The sequence below is a fragment of the Triticum aestivum genome, chromosome 2A, assembly GCF_018294505.1.
Source record: "Triticum aestivum cultivar Chinese Spring chromosome 2A, IWGSC CS RefSeq v2.1, whole genome shotgun sequence".
In the NCBI taxonomy this organism is placed as follows: domain Eukaryota; kingdom Viridiplantae; phylum Streptophyta; class Magnoliopsida; order Poales; family Poaceae; genus Triticum; species Triticum aestivum.
The window spans coordinates 106173536-106190931 of NC_057797.1; positions in this window are offsets into that span (position 1 = coordinate 106173536).

Here is a 17396-nt window from a genome sequence, read left to right on the forward strand (position 1 = left end):
TCAAGGCCTACTTGAATAAGAGTTTTTCAATGAAGGACCTTGGAGAAGCTGCTTATATATTAGGCATCAAGATCTATAGAGACAGATCAAGACGCCTCATAGGTCTTTCGCAAAGCACATACCTTGATAAGATATTGAAGAAGTTCAATATGGATCAGTCTAACAAGGGGTTCTTGCCTGTGTTGCAAGGTGTGAAATTGAGCTCAGCTCAATGTCCGACCACGGCAGAAGATATAGAAGAGATGAGTGTCATCCCCTATGCCTCAGCCATAGGTTCTATTATGTATGCCATGCTGTGTACCAGACCTGATGTAAACCTTGCCGTAAGTTTGGTAGGAAGGTACCAATGTAATCCCGGCAAGGAACACTGGATAGCGATCAAGAATATCCTGAAGTACCTGAAAAGGACTAAGGAAATGTTTCTCGTCTATGGAGGTGACGAAGAGCTCGTTGTAAAGGGTTACGTCGACGCTAGCTTCGACACAGATCTGGATGACTCTAAGTCACAAACCGGATACGTGTATATTTTGAATGGTGGGGCAGTAAGCTGGTGCAGTTGCAAGCAGAGCGTCGTGGCGGGATCTACATGTGAAGCGGAGTACATGGCAGCCTCGGAGGCAGCGCATGAAGCAATTTGGGTGAAGGAGTTCATCACCGACCTAGGAGTCATACCCAATGCGTCGGGGCCGATCAAGCTCTTCTGTGACAACACTGGAGCTATTGCTCTTGCCAAGGAGCCCAGGTTTCACAAGAAGACAAGGCACATCAAGCGTCGCTTCAACTCCATTCGTGAAAATGTTCAAGATGCAGACATAGATATTTGTAAAGTACACACGGACCTGAATGTAGCAGATCCATTGACTAAACCTCTCCCTAGAGCAAAACATGATCAACACCAGAATTCCATGGGTGTTCGATTCATCACAATGTAACTAGATTATTGACTCTAGTGCAAGTGGGAGACTATTGGAAATATGCCCTAGAGGCAATAATAAAAGCATTATTATTATATTTCCTTGTTCATGATAATTGTCTTTATTCATGCTATAATTGTGTTATCCAGAAATCGTAATACATGTGTGAATAATAGACACCAACATGTCCCTAGTAAGCCTCTAGTTGACTAGCTCGTTGATCAACAGATAGTCATGGTTTCCTGACTATGGACATTGGTTGTCATTGATAACAAGATCACATCATTAGGAGAATGATGTGATGGACAAGACCCAATCCTAAACATAGCACAAGATCGTATAGTTCGTTTGCTAGAGTTTTCCAATGTCAAGTATCCTTTCCTTAGACCATGAGATCGTGTAACTCCCGGATACCGTAGGAGTGCTTTGGGTGTACCAAACATCACAACATAACTGGGTGACTATAAAGGTATACTACGGGGATTTCCGAAAGTGTCTGTTGGGTTGACACGGATCAAGACTAGGATTTGTCACTCCGTATGACGGAGAGGTATCACTGGGCCCACTCGGTAATGCATCATCATAATGAGCTCAAAGTGACCAAGTGTCTGGTCACGGGATCATGCATTACGGTACGAGTAAAGTGACTTGCCGGTAATGAGATTGAACGAGGTATTGGGATACCGACGATCGAATCTCGGGCAAGTAACATACCGATTGACAAAGGGAATTGTATACGGGATTGCTTGAATCCTCGACATCGTGGTTCATCCGATGAGATCATCGAGGAGCATGTGGGAGCCAACATGGGTATCCAGATCCCGCTGTTGGTTATTGGCCGGAGAGCGATCTCGGTCATGTCTACATGTCTCCCGAACCCGTAGGGTCTACACACATAAGGTTCGGTGACGCTAGGGTTGTAGGGATATGTATATGCAGTAACCCGAATGTTGTTCGGAGTCTCGGATGAGATCCCGGACGTCACGAGGAGTTCCGGAATGGTCTGGAGGTAAAGAATTATATATAGGAAGTGCTATTTCGGGCATCACGACAAGTTTCGGGGTCACCGGTATTGTACCGGGACCACCGGAAGGGTCCCGGGGGTCCACCGGGTGGGGCCACCTGCCCCGGGGGGCCACATGGGCTGTAGGGGGTGCGCCCTGGCCTACATGGGCCAAGGGCACCAGCCCCAAGAGGCCCATGAGCCTAGGGTTCAAGAAGGGAAGAGTCCCAAAGGGGGAAGGCACCTCCTAGGTGCCTTGGGGAGGAGGGATTCCCCCCCTTGGCCGCACCCCCCTAGGAGATTGGATCTCCTAGGGCCGGCGCCCCCCCTTGGACTCCCTATATATAGTGGGGGAAGGAGGGCCTCTCCATCACATCTTTTGTGCCTCCCTATCCCTCTCCAACACATCCTCCTCCTCCATAGTGCTTGGCGAAGCCCTGCCGGAGTACTGCAGCTCCATCAACACCACGCCGTCGTGCTGCTGCTGGAGCCATCTCCCTCAACCTCTCCTTTCCCCTTGCTGGATCAAGAAGAAGGATACGTTACGCTGACCGTACGTGTGTTGAACGCGGAGGTGCCGTCCGTTCGGCGCTAGGATCTCCGGTGATTTGGATCACGTCGAGTACGCCTTCATCATCCCCGTTCTTTGAACGCTTCCGCGCGTGATCTACAAAGGTATGTAGATGCAATCCAATCACTCGTTGCTAGATGAACTCCTAGATGGATCTTGGTGAAACCGTAGGAAATTTTTTGTTTTCTGCAACGTTCCCCAACACTAAATCATGCTCTTCATCTAACAGGTCCAGCGAGTCCTGACGTGATTTCTCATTCTCCGCTTCAACATAAGCCGCCACCTGGGGCGAGTCATGACGGATGTCACTGGGAAGAACCGCCTCTGCTCCATAAACCATGAAGAAAGGTGTGTAACCTGTCGATCTGTTTGGTGTGGTGTTGATACTCCATAACACAGAAGGTAACTCCTCTACCCAACAACCCGGCGTCCTCTTTAAAGGAACCATAAGCCGGGGTTTGATACCTCTCAAAATTTCTTGATTTGCCCTCTCTGCTTGACCATTAGACTGGGGGTGAGCCACTGATGCTACATAAAGCCGGATGTGATCACGTTGACAAAATTCCTCCATATCTCCTTTGGACAGATTAGTACCATTATCAGTTATAATGCTATGTGGAAAACCAATCCGGAATATCACCTTTTTAATGAATTGAACCGCCGTGGCTGCATCACACTTACTGACTGGCTCTGCCTCTACCCACTTCGTAAACTTGTCAACCGCCACTAACAGGTGGGTCTTTTTGTCCTTGGATCTCTTAAAGGGTCCAACCATATCGAGCCCCCAAGTTGCAAACGGCCAAGTAATTGGAATCATTCTCAAATCCTGAGCCGGAACATGAGCGCGGTGTGCAAATTTCTGACAACCGTCACACCTTTTGACTAAATCCTCAGCATCAGTATGAGCCGTCAACCAATAGAAGCCGTGACGAAAAGCCATAGCCACCAAGGATTTTGAACCGGCGTGGTGACCACAATCTCCTTCGTGGATTTCTCGCAAAATCTCACAACCCTCTTGAGGAGACACACAACGCTGAATTGCTCCTGTGACGATGTAACGATGTAACTCCCCATTGATAATGGTCATTGACTTGGATCGCCGGATTAGCTGCCGGGCCAAGATTTCATCCTCCGATAACTCGCCCCGGTTCATGTAAGCCAAGTACGGGACTGTCCAATCCGGTATAACATGCAAAGCTGCCACCAATTGGGCCTCCGGGTCAGGCATAGCCAACTCCTCCTCTGTGGGTATCTGGACCGACGGATTATGCAGTACGTCGAGGAAGACATTAGGTGGCACCGGTTTATGCTGAGAGCCTAGACGACTTAAAGCGTCCGCCGCTTCATTCTTTCGCCGGTCTATATGGTCAACTTGATAGCCCTTGAAATGACCAGCCACTATGTCCACCTCTCGTCGATATGCAGCCATGAGTGGGTCCTTAGAATCCCAAGTGCCAGATACCTGTTGAGCCACCAGGTCCGAGTCACCGAAGCACTTAACCCGGCTTAAGTTCATCTCCTTAGCCATCCGAAGACCATGGAGTAAGGCCTCATACTCAGCTGCATTGTTAGTGCAAGGGAACATTAAGTGAAGAACATAACAAAACTTGTCACCTCGTGGAGAAGTTACTATGACTCCAGCCCCCGAGCCCTCCAATTGCCTGGACCCATCAAAGTGAATAGTCCAATAAGTGTTGTCTAGCTTTTCCTCTGGTGCCTGCAACTCTGTCCAATCATTGATGAAGTCCACGAGTGCTTGAGATTTGATCGTTGTGTGAGGTGTATACTTGAGCCCGTGCGGTCCAAGCTCAATAGCCCACTTGGCAATCCGGCCAGTCGCCTCTCTGTTTTGGATGATATCTCCCAAAGGGGCTGAACTAACCACTGTGATAGGATGACCCTAAAAATAATGCTTGAGCTTCCGGCTTGCCATAAAAACTCCATACACCAGCTTCTGCCAATGCGGATACCTCTGCTTTGATTCAATAAGCACCTCACAGATATAATAAACCGGCCGTTGAACCGGATACTCCATTCTAGCCTCCTTGCGCTCCACAACAATAGCCACACTGACGGCCCGGGCATTAGCAGCCACATATAGCAGTAAAGGCTCTTTATCGACCGGAGATGCAAGGACAGGCGGTTCAGCTAACTGTCTCTTCAAATCCTCAAACGCTTTATTAGCCGCGTCGCTCTAGACAAAGTCATCCGTTTTTTTAACATCTGATATAAAGGCATAGCTTTCTCCCCAAGACTGAAGGAAATATGCCCTAGAGGCAATAATAAAGTTATTATTTATTTCCTCATATCATGATAAATGTTTATTATTCATGCTAGAATTGTATTAACCGGAAACATGATACATGTGTGAATACATAGACAAACATATAGTTGCTAGTATGCCTCTACTTGACTAGCTCATTAATCAAAGATGGTTATGTTTCCTAACCATTGACATGTGTTGTCATTTGATTAATGGGATCACATCATTAGGAGAATGAGGTGATTGACATGACCCATCCCGTTAGCTTAGCACTTGATCGTTTAGTTTTCTGCTATTGCTTCCTTCATGACTTATACATGTTCCTGTAACTATGAGAATTGTGTAACTCCCGTTTACCGGAGGAACACTTTGGGTACTACCAAACATCACAACGTAACTGGGTGATTATAAAGGAGTACTACAGGTGTCTCCGAAGGTACATGTTGAGTTAGCATAATTCGAGATTAGGTTTTGTCACTCCGATTGTTGGAGAGGTATCTCTGGGCCCTCTCGGCAATGCTCATCACCTAAGCCTTGCAAGCATGTAACTAATGAGTTAGTTATAAGATGAAGTATTACAGAACGAGTAAAGAGACTTGTCGATAACGAGATTGAACTAGGTATTGGATACCGACGATCGAATCTCGGACAAGTAACATACCGATGACAAAGGGAACAACGTATGTTGTTATGCGGTTTGACCGATAAAGATCTTCGTAGAATATGTAGGAACCAATATGGGCATCCAGGTCCCGCTATTGGTTATTGACCAGAGATGTGTCTCAGTCATGTCTACATCGTTCTCGAACCGTAGGGTCCGCACGCTTAAGGTTTCGATGACAGTTATATTATGAGTTTATGTATTTTGATGTACCGAAGGTTGTTCGGAGTCCCGGATATGATTGCGGACATGACGAGGAGTCTCGAAATGGTCGAGACATAAAGATTGATATATTGGACGGATATATTTGGACACCGGAAAGGTTCCGGAGAAGTTTGGAGCCCCGGGAGGTTACCGGAACCCCCGGGAGGTATATGGGCCTTATTGGGCCCATGTAGGAAGAAGAGAGAAGGAGCAAGGGAGGGGGGCGCGCCCCCCCCCCCCAAGCCCAATCCGAATTGGGGAGGGGGGCCGGCCCCCCCTTTCCTTTCTCCTTCCCCCACTTCCTATTACTACTACTAGTACTACTTCCTAATACTAGTACTCTTTCCTTCCCCCTCCAAATAAGATAAGGAAAAGAGAGGGAAACCTACTTGGAGTAGGTTTCCCCCTCCTCATGGCGCGCCCCCCTAGGGCCGGCCACCTCCTCCCTCCCTCCTTTATATACGGGGTTAGGGGGGCACCCTAGGACACACAAGTTGATCATTGATCGTTCCTTAGCCGTGTGCGGTGCCCCCCTCCACGATATTACACCTCGGTCATATTGTTGCGGTGCTTAGGCGAAGCCCTGCAATAGGAGAACATCAAGATCGTCACCACGCCGTCGTGCTGACGGAACTCCCCCTCGGCGCCTCTGCTGGATCGGAGATCGAGGGTGCGTCATCGAGCTGTACGTGTGTCAAGAACTCGGAGGTGCCGGAGTAACGGTACTTGGATCGGTTGAACCGGAGAACGTATGACTACTTCCTCTACGTTGCGTCAACGCTTCCGCTTCGGTCTACGAGGGTACGTAGACAACACTCTCCCCTTGTTGCTATATCATCACCATGATCTTGCGTGTGCGTAGGAATTTTTTTGAAATTACTACGTTCCCCAACAGTGGCATCCGAGCCTAGGTTTTATGTGTTGATGTTATATGCACGAGTAGAACACAAGTAAGCTGTGGACGATATAAGTCATACTGCCTACCAGCATGTCATACTTTGGTTCAGCGGTATTGTGAGATGAAGCGGCCCGGACCGACATTACGCGTACGCTTACGCGAGACTGGTTTCACCGTTACGAGCACTCGTGCTTAAAGGTGGCTGGCGGGTGTCTGTCTCTCTCACTTTAGTTGAACCGAGTGTGGCTACGCCCGGTCCTTGTGAAGGTTAAAACGGAGTCTATTTGACAAACTATCGTTGTGGTTTTGATGCGTAGGTGAGATTGGTTCTTGCTTAAGCCCGTAGCAGCCACGTAAATTTGCAACAACAAAGTAGAGGACGTCTAACTTGTTTTTGCAGGGCATGTTGTGATGTGATATGGCCAAGACATGATGCTATATTTTATTGTATGAGATGATAATGTTTTGTAACCGAAGTTATCGGCAACTGGCAGGAGCCATATGGTTGTCGCTTTATTGTATGAAATGCAAACGCCCTGTAATTGCTTTACTTTATCACTAAGCGGTAGCGATAGTCGTAGAAGCAATAGATGGCGTAACGACAACGATGCTACGATGGAGATCAAGGTGTCACGCCAGTGACGATGGTGATCACGAAGGTGCTTCGAAGATGGAGATCACAAGCACAAGATGATGATGGCCATATCATATCACTTATATTGATTGCATGTGATGTTTATCCTTTATGCATCTTATCTTGCTTTGATTGACGGTAGCATTTTAAGATGATCTCTCACTAATTATCAAGAAGTGTTCTCCCTGAGTATGCACCGTTGCGAAAGTTCTTCGTGCTGAGACACCACGTGATGATCGGGTGTGATAGGCTCTACGTTCAAATACAACGGGTGCAAAACAGTTGCACACGCGGAATACTCAGGTTATACTTGACGAGCCTAGCATATACAGATATGGCCTCGGAACACGGGGACCGAAAGGTCGAGCGTGAATCATATAGTAGATATGATCAACATAGAAATGTTCACCATTGAAACTACTCCATCTCACGTGATGATCGGACATGATTTAGTTGATTTGGATCACATAATCACTTAGATGACTAGAGAGATGTCTGTCTAAGTGGGAGTTCTTTAGTAATATGATTAATTGAACTTAAATTTATCATGAACTTAGTACCTGATAGTATTTTGCTTGTCTATGTTTGTATGTAGATAGATGGCTCGTGCTATTGTTCCGTTGAATTTTAATGCGTTCCTTGAGAAAGCAAAGTTGAAAGATGATGGTAGCAATTACACGGACTGGGTCCGTAACCTGAGGATTATCCTCATTGCTGCACAGAAGAGTTACGTCCTGGAAGCACCGCTGGGTGCCAGGCCTGCTGCTGATGCAACTGACGATGTTAAGAACGTCTGGCAGAGCAAAGCTGATGACTACTCTATAGTTCAGTGTGCCATGCTTTACGGCTTAGAACCGGGTCTTCAACGACGTTTTGAACGTCATGGGGCATATGAGATGTTCCAAGAGTTGAAGTTAATATTTCAAGCAAATGCCCGGATTGAGAGATATGAAGTCTCCAATAAGTTCTACAGCTGCAAGATGGAGGAGAACAGTTCTGGGTATAATAATCACTTGATTCAACTGGGAGTTAATCTTCCGGATGATAGCGTCATTGACAGAATTCTCCAATCACTGCCACCAAGCTACAAGAGCTTTGTGATGAACTATAATATGCAAGGGATGAACAAGACTATTCCCGAGCTCTTCGCGATGCTGAAAGCCGCGGAGGTAGAAATTAAAAAGGAGCATCAAGTGTTGATGGTCAACAAGACCACTGGTTTCAAGAAAAGGGGCAAAGGGAAAAAGAAGGGGAACTTCAAAAGGAACAGCAAACAAGTTGCTGCTCAAGTGAAGAAACCCAAGTCTGGACCTAAGCCTGAAACTGAGTGCTTCTACTGCAAGCAGACTGGACACTGGAAGTGGAACTGCCCCAAGTATTTGGCGGATAAGAAGGATGGCAAAGTGAACAAAGGTATATGTGATATACATGTTATTGATGTGTACCTTACTAATGCTCGCAGTAGCACCTGGGTATTTGATACTGGTTCTGTTGCTAAACATTTGCAACTCGAAACAGGGACTACGGATTAAGTGAAGATTAGCTAAGAATGAGGTGACGATGCGCGTGGGAAATGGTTCCAAAGTCGATGTGATCGCGGTCGGCACGCTACCTCTACATCTACCATCGGGATTAGTTTTAGACCTGAATAATTGTTATTTGGTGCCTGCGTTGAGCATGAACATTATATCTGGATCTTGTTTGATGCGAGACGGTTATTCATTTAAAATCAGAGAATAATGGTTGTTCTATTTATATGAGTAATATCTTTTATGGTCATGCACCCTTGAAGAGTGGTCTATTTTTATTAAATCTCGATAGTAGTGATACACATATTCATAATGTTGAAGCCAAAAGATGCAGAGTTGATAATGATAGTGCAACATATTTGTGGCACTGCCGTTTAGGTCATATCGGTGTAAAACGCATGAAGAAACTCCATACTGATGGACTTCTGGAATCACTTGATTATGAATCACTTGGTACTTGCGAACCGTGCCTCATGGGCAAGATGACCAAAACACCGTTCTCCGGATCTATGGAGAGAGCAACAGATTTGTTGGAAATCATACATACAGATGTATGTGGTCCGATGAATGTTGAGGCTTGTGGCGGATATCGTTATTTCCTCACCTTCACAGATGATTTGAGCAGATATGGGTATATCTACTTGATGAAGCACAAGTCTGAAACATTTGAAAAGTTCAAAGAATTTCAGAGTGAAGTAGAAAATCATCGTAACAAGAAAATAAAGTTTCTACGATCTGATCGTGGAGGAGAATATTTGAGTTACGAGTTTGGTTTACATTTGAAACAATGTGGAATAGTTTCGCAACTCACGCCACCTGGAACACCACAGCGAAATGGTGTGTCCGAACGTCGTAATCGTACTTTACTTGATATGGTGCGATCTATGATGTCTCTTACCGATTTACCGCTATCGTTTTGGGGTTATGCTTTAGAGACGACCACATTCACGTTAAATAGGGCACCATCAAAATCCGTTGAGACGACGCCTTATGAACTGTGGTTTGGCAAGAAACCAAAGTTGTCGTTTCTCAAAGTTTGGGGCTGCAATGCTTATGTGAAGAAACTTCAACCAGATAAGCTCGAACCCAAATCGGAGAAATGTGTCTTCATAGGATACCCAAAGGAGACAATTGGGTACACCTTCTATCACGGATCTGAAGGCAAGATTTTCGTTGCTAAAATCGGATCCTTTCTAGAGAAGGAGTTTCTCTCGAAAGAAGTGAGTGGGAGGAAAGTAGAACTTGATGAGATAACTGTATCTACTCCCTTATTGGAAAGTAGTTCATCACAAGAACCGGTTCCTGTGACAACTACACCAATTAGTGAGGAAGCTAATGATATTGATCATGAAACTTCAGATCAAGTTTCTACTGAACCTCGTAGGTCTACCAGAGTAAGATCCGCACCAGAGTGGTACGGAAATCCTATTCTGGAAGTCATGTTACTAGACCATGATGAACCTACGAACTATGAGGAAGCGATGATGAGCCCAGATTCCGCAAAATGGCTAGAGGCCATGAAATTTGAGATAGGATCCATGTATGAAAACAAAGTATGGACTTTGGTTGACTTGCCCGATGATTGGCAAGCCATTGAGAATAAATGGATCTTTAAGAAGAAGACTGGCGCTGATGGTAATGTTACTGTCTACAAAGCTCGACTTGTTGCAAAAGGTTTTCGACAAGTTCAAGGGGTTGACTACGATGAGACTTTCTCACCCGTAGCGATGCTTAAGTCTGTCCGAATCATGTTGGCTATTGCTGAATTTCATGATTATGAAATTTGGCAAATGGATGTCAAGACTGTATTCTTGAATGGATTTCTAGAAGAAGAGTTGTATATGATGCAACCTAAAGGTTTTGTTGATCCAAAAAGTGCTGACAAAGTGTGCAAGCTCCAACGTTCCATTTATGGACTGGTGCAAGCATCTCGGAGTTGGAATAAACGTTTTGATAGTGTGATCAAAGCATATGGTTTTATACAGACTTTTGGAGAAGCCTGTATTTACAAGAAAGTGAGTGGGAGCTCTGTAGCATTTCTAGTTTTATATGTTGATGACATATTATTAATTGGAAATGATATAGAATTTCTGGATAGCATAAAGGGATACTTGAATAAAAGTTTTTCTATGAAAGACCTCGGTGAAGCTGCTTACATATTGGGCATCAAGATCTATAGAGATAGATCAAGACGCTTAATAGGACTTTCACAAAGTACATACCTTGACAAAATTTTGAAAAAGTTCAAAATGGATCAGGCAAAGAAAGGATTCTTGCCTGTGCTACAAGGTGTAAAGTTGAGTCAAACTCAATGTCCGACCACAGCAGAAGATAGGGAGAAAATGAAAGATGTTCCCTATGCTTCAGCCATAGGCTCTATCATGTATGCAATGCTGTGTACCAGACCTGACGTATGCTTAGCAATAAGCTTGGCAGGTAGGTACCAAAGTAATCCAGGAGTGGATCACTGGACAGCGGTCAAGTACATCCTGAAATACCTGAAAAGGACTAAGGATATGTTTCTCGTATATGGAGGTGACAAAGAGCTAGTCGTAAATGGTTACGTCGATGCAAGCTTTGACACTGATCCGGACGATTCTAAATTGCGGACCGGATACGTGTGTTTATTAAACGGTGGAGTTGTAAGTTGGTGCAGTTCTAAACAAAGCGTCGTGGCGGGATCTACATGTGAAGCGGAGTACATAGCTGCTTCTGAAGCAGCAAATGAAGGAGTCTGGATGAAGGAGTTCATTTCCGATCTAGGTGTCATACCTAGTGCATCGGGACCAATGAAGATCTTCTGTGACAATACTGGTGCAATTGCCTTGGCAAAGGAATCCAGATTTCACAAGAGGACCAAGCACATCAAGAGACGCTTCAATTCCATTCGGGATCAAGTCCAAGTGGGAGACATAGAGATTTGCAAGATACATACGGATCTGAATGTTGCAGACCCGTTGACTAAGCCTCTCTCACGAGCAAAACATGATCAGCACCAAGACTCCATGGGTGTTAGAATCATTACTATGTAATCTAGATTATTGACTCTAGTGCAAGTGGGAGACTGAAGGAAATATGCCCTAGAGGCAATAATAAAGTTATTATTTATTTCCTCATATCATGATAAATGTTTATTATTCATGCTAGAATTGTATTAACCAGAAACATGATACATGTGTGAATACATAGACAAACATATAGTCACTAGTATGCCTCTACTTGACTAGCTCATTAATCAAAGATGGTTATGTTTCCTAACCATTGACATGTGTTGTCATTTGATTAATGGGATCACATCATTAGGAGAATGAGGTGATTGACATGACCCATCCCGTTAGCTTAGCACTTGATCGTTTAGTTTTCTGCTATTGCTTCCTTCATGACTTATACATGTTCCTGTAACTATGAGAATTGTGTAACTCCCGTTTACCGGAGGAACACTTTGGGTACTACCAAACGTCACAACGTAACTGGGTGATTATAAAGGAGTACTACAGGTGTCTCCGAAGGTACATGTTGAGTTAGCATAATTCGAGATTAGGTTTTGTCACTCCGATTGTCGGAGAGGTATCTCTGGGCCCTCTCGGCAATGCTCATCACCTAAGCCTTGCAAGCATGTAACTAATGAGTTAGTTATAAGATGAAGTATTACAGAACGAGTAAAGAGACTTGTCGATAACGAGATTGAACTAGGTATTGGATACCGACGATCGAATCTCGGACAAGTAACATACCGATGACAAAGGGAACAACGTATGTTGTTATGCGGTTTGACCGATAAAGATCTTCGTAGAATATGTAGGAACCAATATGGGCATCCAGGTCCCGCTATTGGTTATTGACCAGAGATGTGTCTCAGTCATGTCTACATCGTTCTCGAACCGTAGGGTCCGCACGCTTAAGGTTTCGATGACAGTTATATTATGAGTTTATGTATTTTGATGTACCGAAGGTTGTTCGGAGTCCCGGATATGATTGCGGACATGACGAGGAGTCTCGAAATGGTCGAGACATAAAGATTGATATATTGGACGGATATATTTGGACACCGGAAAGGTTCCGGAGAAGTTTGGAGCCCCGGGAGGTTGCCGGAACCCCCCGGGAGGTATATGGGCCTTATTGGGCCCATGTAGGAAGAAGAGAGAAGGAGCAAGGGAGGGGGGCGCGCCCCCCCAAGCCCAATCCAAATTGGGGAGGGGGGCTGTGAAGGAAATATGCCCTAGAGGCAATAATAAAGTTATTATTTATTTCCTCATAAACATGATAAATGTTTATTATTCATGCTAGAATTGTATTTACCGGAAACATAATACATGTGTGAATACATAGACAAACAAAAGTGTCACTAGTATGCCTCTACTTGACTAGCTCGTTAATCAAAGATGGTTATGTTTCCTAACCATGAACAAAGAGTTGTTATTTGATTAACGAGGTCACATCATTAGTAGAATGATCTGATTGACATGACCCATTCCATTAGCTTAGCACCCGATCGTTTAGTATGTTGCTATTGCTTTCTTCATGACTTATACATGTTCCTATGACTATGAGATTATGCAACTCCCGTTTACCGGAGGAACACTTTGGGTACTACCAAACGTCACAACGTAACTGGGTGATTATAAAGGAGTACTACAGGTGTCTCCAATGGTCGATGTTGGGTTGGCGTATTTCGAGATTAGGATTTGTCACTCCGATTGTCGGAGAGGTATCTCTGGGCCCTCTCGGTAATACACATCACATAAGCCTTGCAAGCATTACAACTAATATGTTAGTTGTGAGATGATGTATTACGGAACGAGTAAAGAGACTTGCCGGTAACGAGATTGAACTAGGTATTGGATACCGACGATCGAATCTCGGGCAAGTAACATACCGATGACAAAGGGAACAACGTATGTTGTTATGCGGTCTGACCGATAAAGATCTTCGTAGAATATGTAGGAGCCAATATGGGCATCCAGGTCCCGCTATTGGTTATTGACCAGAGACGTGTCTCGGTCATGTCTACATTGTTCTCGAACCCGTAGGGTCCGCACGCTTAAGGTTACGATGACAGTTATATTATGAGTTTATGCATTTTGATGTACCGAAGGTTGTTCGGAGTCCCGGATGTGATCACGGACATGACGAGGAGTCTCGAAATGGTCGAGACATAAAGATTGATATATTGGAAGCCTATGTTTGGACATCGGAAGTGTTCCGGGTGAAATCGGGATTTTACCGGGTTACCGGGAGGTTACCGGAACCCCCGGGAACCATATGGGCCTTCATGGGCCTTAGTGGAAAGGAGAAAGGGGCAGCCCAAGGGGGCTGCGCGCCTCCCCCCTTCCCCTAGTCCTATTAGGACTAGGAGAGGTGGCCGGCCACCCCTCTCCCTCTTTCCCCCTTGGGAATCCTAGTTGGAATAGGATTGGAGGGGAGTCCTACTCCCGGTAGGAGTAGGACTCCTCCTGCGCCTCCTCCTCCTGGCCGGCGCCTCCTCCCCCCTTGGCTCCTTTATATACGGAGGCAGGGGCACCTCTAAACACACAAGTTGACACAAGTTGATCCACGTGATCGATTCCTTAGCCGTGTGCGGTGCCCCCTGCCACCATATTCCTCGATAATACTGTAGCGGAGTTTAGGCGAAGCCCTGCTGCTATAGTTCATCAAGATCGTCACCACGCCGTCGTGCTGACGGAACTCTTCCCCGACACTTTGCTGGATCGGAGTCCGGGGATCGTCATCGAGCTGAACGTGTGCTCGAACTCGGAGGTGCCGTAGTTTCGGTGCTTGATCGGTTGGATCGTGAAGACATACGACTACTTCCTCTACATCGTGTCATCGCTTCCGCAGTCGGTCTGCGTAGGGTACGTAGACAATACTCTCCCCCTCGTTGCTATGCATCACATGATCTTGTGTGTGCGTAGGAAATTTTTTGAAATTACTACGAAAACCAACAGTGGCATCCGAGCCTGGTTATTGATGTTGATGTTATATGCACGAGTAGAACACAAGTGAGTTGTGGACGATACAAGTCATACTGCCTACCAGCATGTCATATTTTGGTTCGGCGGTATTGTTGGACGAGACGACCCGGACCAACCTTACGCGTACGCTTACGCGAGACCGGTTCCCTCGACGTGCTTTGCACAGAGATGGCTTGCGGGCGACTGCCTCTCCAACTTTAGTTGAACCAAGTATGGCTACGCCCGGTCCTTGAGAAGGTTAAAACGGAGTCTATTTGACAAACTATCGTTGTGGTTTTGATGCGTAGGTGAGATTGGTTCTTACTTAAGCCCGTAGCAGCCACGTAAAAACATGCAACAACAAAGTAGAGGACGTCTAACTTGTTTTTGCAGGGCATGTTGTGATGTGATATGGTCAAGGCATGATGCTGAATTTTATTGTATGAGATGATCATGTTTTGTAACCAAGTTATCGGCAACTGGCAGGAGCCATATGGTTGTCGCTTTATTGTATGCAATGCAATCGCGATGTAATGCTTTACTTTATTACTAAACGGTAGTGATAGTCGTGGAAGCATAAGATTGGCGAGACGACAACGATGCTACGATGGAGATCAAGGTGTCGCGCCGGTGACGATGGTGATCATGACGGTGCTTCGGAGATGGAGATCACAAGCACAAGATGATGATGGCCATATCATATCACTTATATTGATTGCATGTGATGTTTATCTTTTTATGCATCTTATCTTGCTTTGATTGACGGTAGCATTATAAGATGATCTCTCACTAAATTATCAAGAAGTGTTCTCCCTGAGTATGCACCGTTGCCAAAGTTCGTCGTGCCCAGACACCACGTGATGATCGGGTGTGATAAGCTCTACGTCCATCTACAACGGGTGCAAGCCAGTTTTGCACACGCAGAATACTCAGGTTAAACTTGACGAGCCTAGCATATGCAGATATGGCCTCGGAACACGGAGACCGAAAGGTCGAGCGTGAATCATATAGTAGATATGATCAACATAACGATGTTCACCATTGAAAACTACTCCATCTCACGTGATGATCGGTTATGGTTTAGTTGATTTGGATCACGTGATCACTTAGAGGATTAGAGGGATGTCTATCTAAGTGGGAGTTCTTAAGTAATATGATTAAATTGAACTTAAATTTATCATGAACTTAGTCCTGGTAGTATTTTGCAAATTATAGATCAATAGCTCGCGTTGTTGCTTCCCTATGTTTATTTTGATATGTTCCTAGAGAAAATTGTGTTGAAAGATGTTAGTAGCAATGATGCGGATTGGATCCGTGATCTGAGGTTTATCCTCATTGCTGCACAGAAGAATTATGTCCTTGATGCACCGCTAGGTGACAGACCTATTGCAGGAGCAGATGCAAACGTTATGAACGTTTGGCTAGCTCAATATGATGACTACTTGATAGTTTAAGTGCACCATGCTTAACGGCTTAGAATCGGGACTTCAAAGACGTTTTGAACGTCATGGACCATATGAGATGTTCCAGGAGTTGAAGTTAATATTTCAAGCAAATACCCGAGTTGTGAGATATGAAGTCTACAACAAGTTCTATAGCTAAAAGATGGAGGAGAATCGCTCAACTAGTGAGCATGTGCTCAGATTGTCTGGGTACTTCAATCGCTTGAATCAAGTGGGAGTTAATCTTCCAGATAAGATAGTGATTGACAGAATTCTCTAGTCACCATCACTAAAGTTACTAGAACTTCGTGATGAACTATAGTATGCAAGGGATGACGAAAATGATTCCTGAGCTCTTCGTGATGTTGAAATCGATGAAGGTAGAAATCAAGAAAGAACATCAAGTGTTGATGGTTAACAAGACCACTAGTTTCAAGAAAAAGGGCAAAGGGAAGAAGGGGAACTTCAAGAAGAACGGTAAGCAAGTTGCTGCTCAAGTGAAGAAGCCTAAGTCTGGTCCTAAGCCTGAGACTAAGTGTTTCTACTGCAAAGGGACTGGTCACTGGAAGCGGAACTACCCCAAGTGATTGGCGGATAAGAAGGATGGCAAAGTGAACATAAGTATATTTGATATACATGTTATTGATGTGTACTTTACTAGTGTTTATAGCAACCCCTCAGTATTTGATACTAGTTCAGTTGCTAAGATTAGTAACTTGAAACGGGAGTTGCAGAATAAACAGAGACTAGTTAAGGGTGAAGTGACGATGTGTGTTGGAAGTAGTTCCAAGATTGATATGATCATCATCGCACACTCCCCTATACTTTCGGGATTAGTGTTGAACCTGAATAAGTGTTATTTGGTGTTTGCGTTGAGCATGAATATGATTTGATCATGTTTATTGTAATACGGTTATTCATTTAAGTAAGAGAATAAATTGTTGTTCTATTTACATGAATAAAACCTTATATGGTTACACACCCAATGAAAATAGTTCATTGGATCTCGATCGTAGTGATACACATAATCATAATATTGAAACCAAAAGATGCAAAGTTAATAATGATAGTGCAGCTTATTTGTAGCACTGCCGTTTAGGTCATATTGGTGTAAAGCGCATGAAGAAACTCCATGCTGATGGGATTTTGGAATCACTTGATTATGAATCACTTGATGCTTGCGAACCATGCCTCATGGGCAAGATGAATAAGACTCCGTTCTCCGGAGCGAGCAACTGACTTATTGGAAATAATACATACTGATGTATGCGGTCCGATGAGTGTTAAGGCTCACGGCAAGTATCGTTATTTTCTGAACTTCATAGA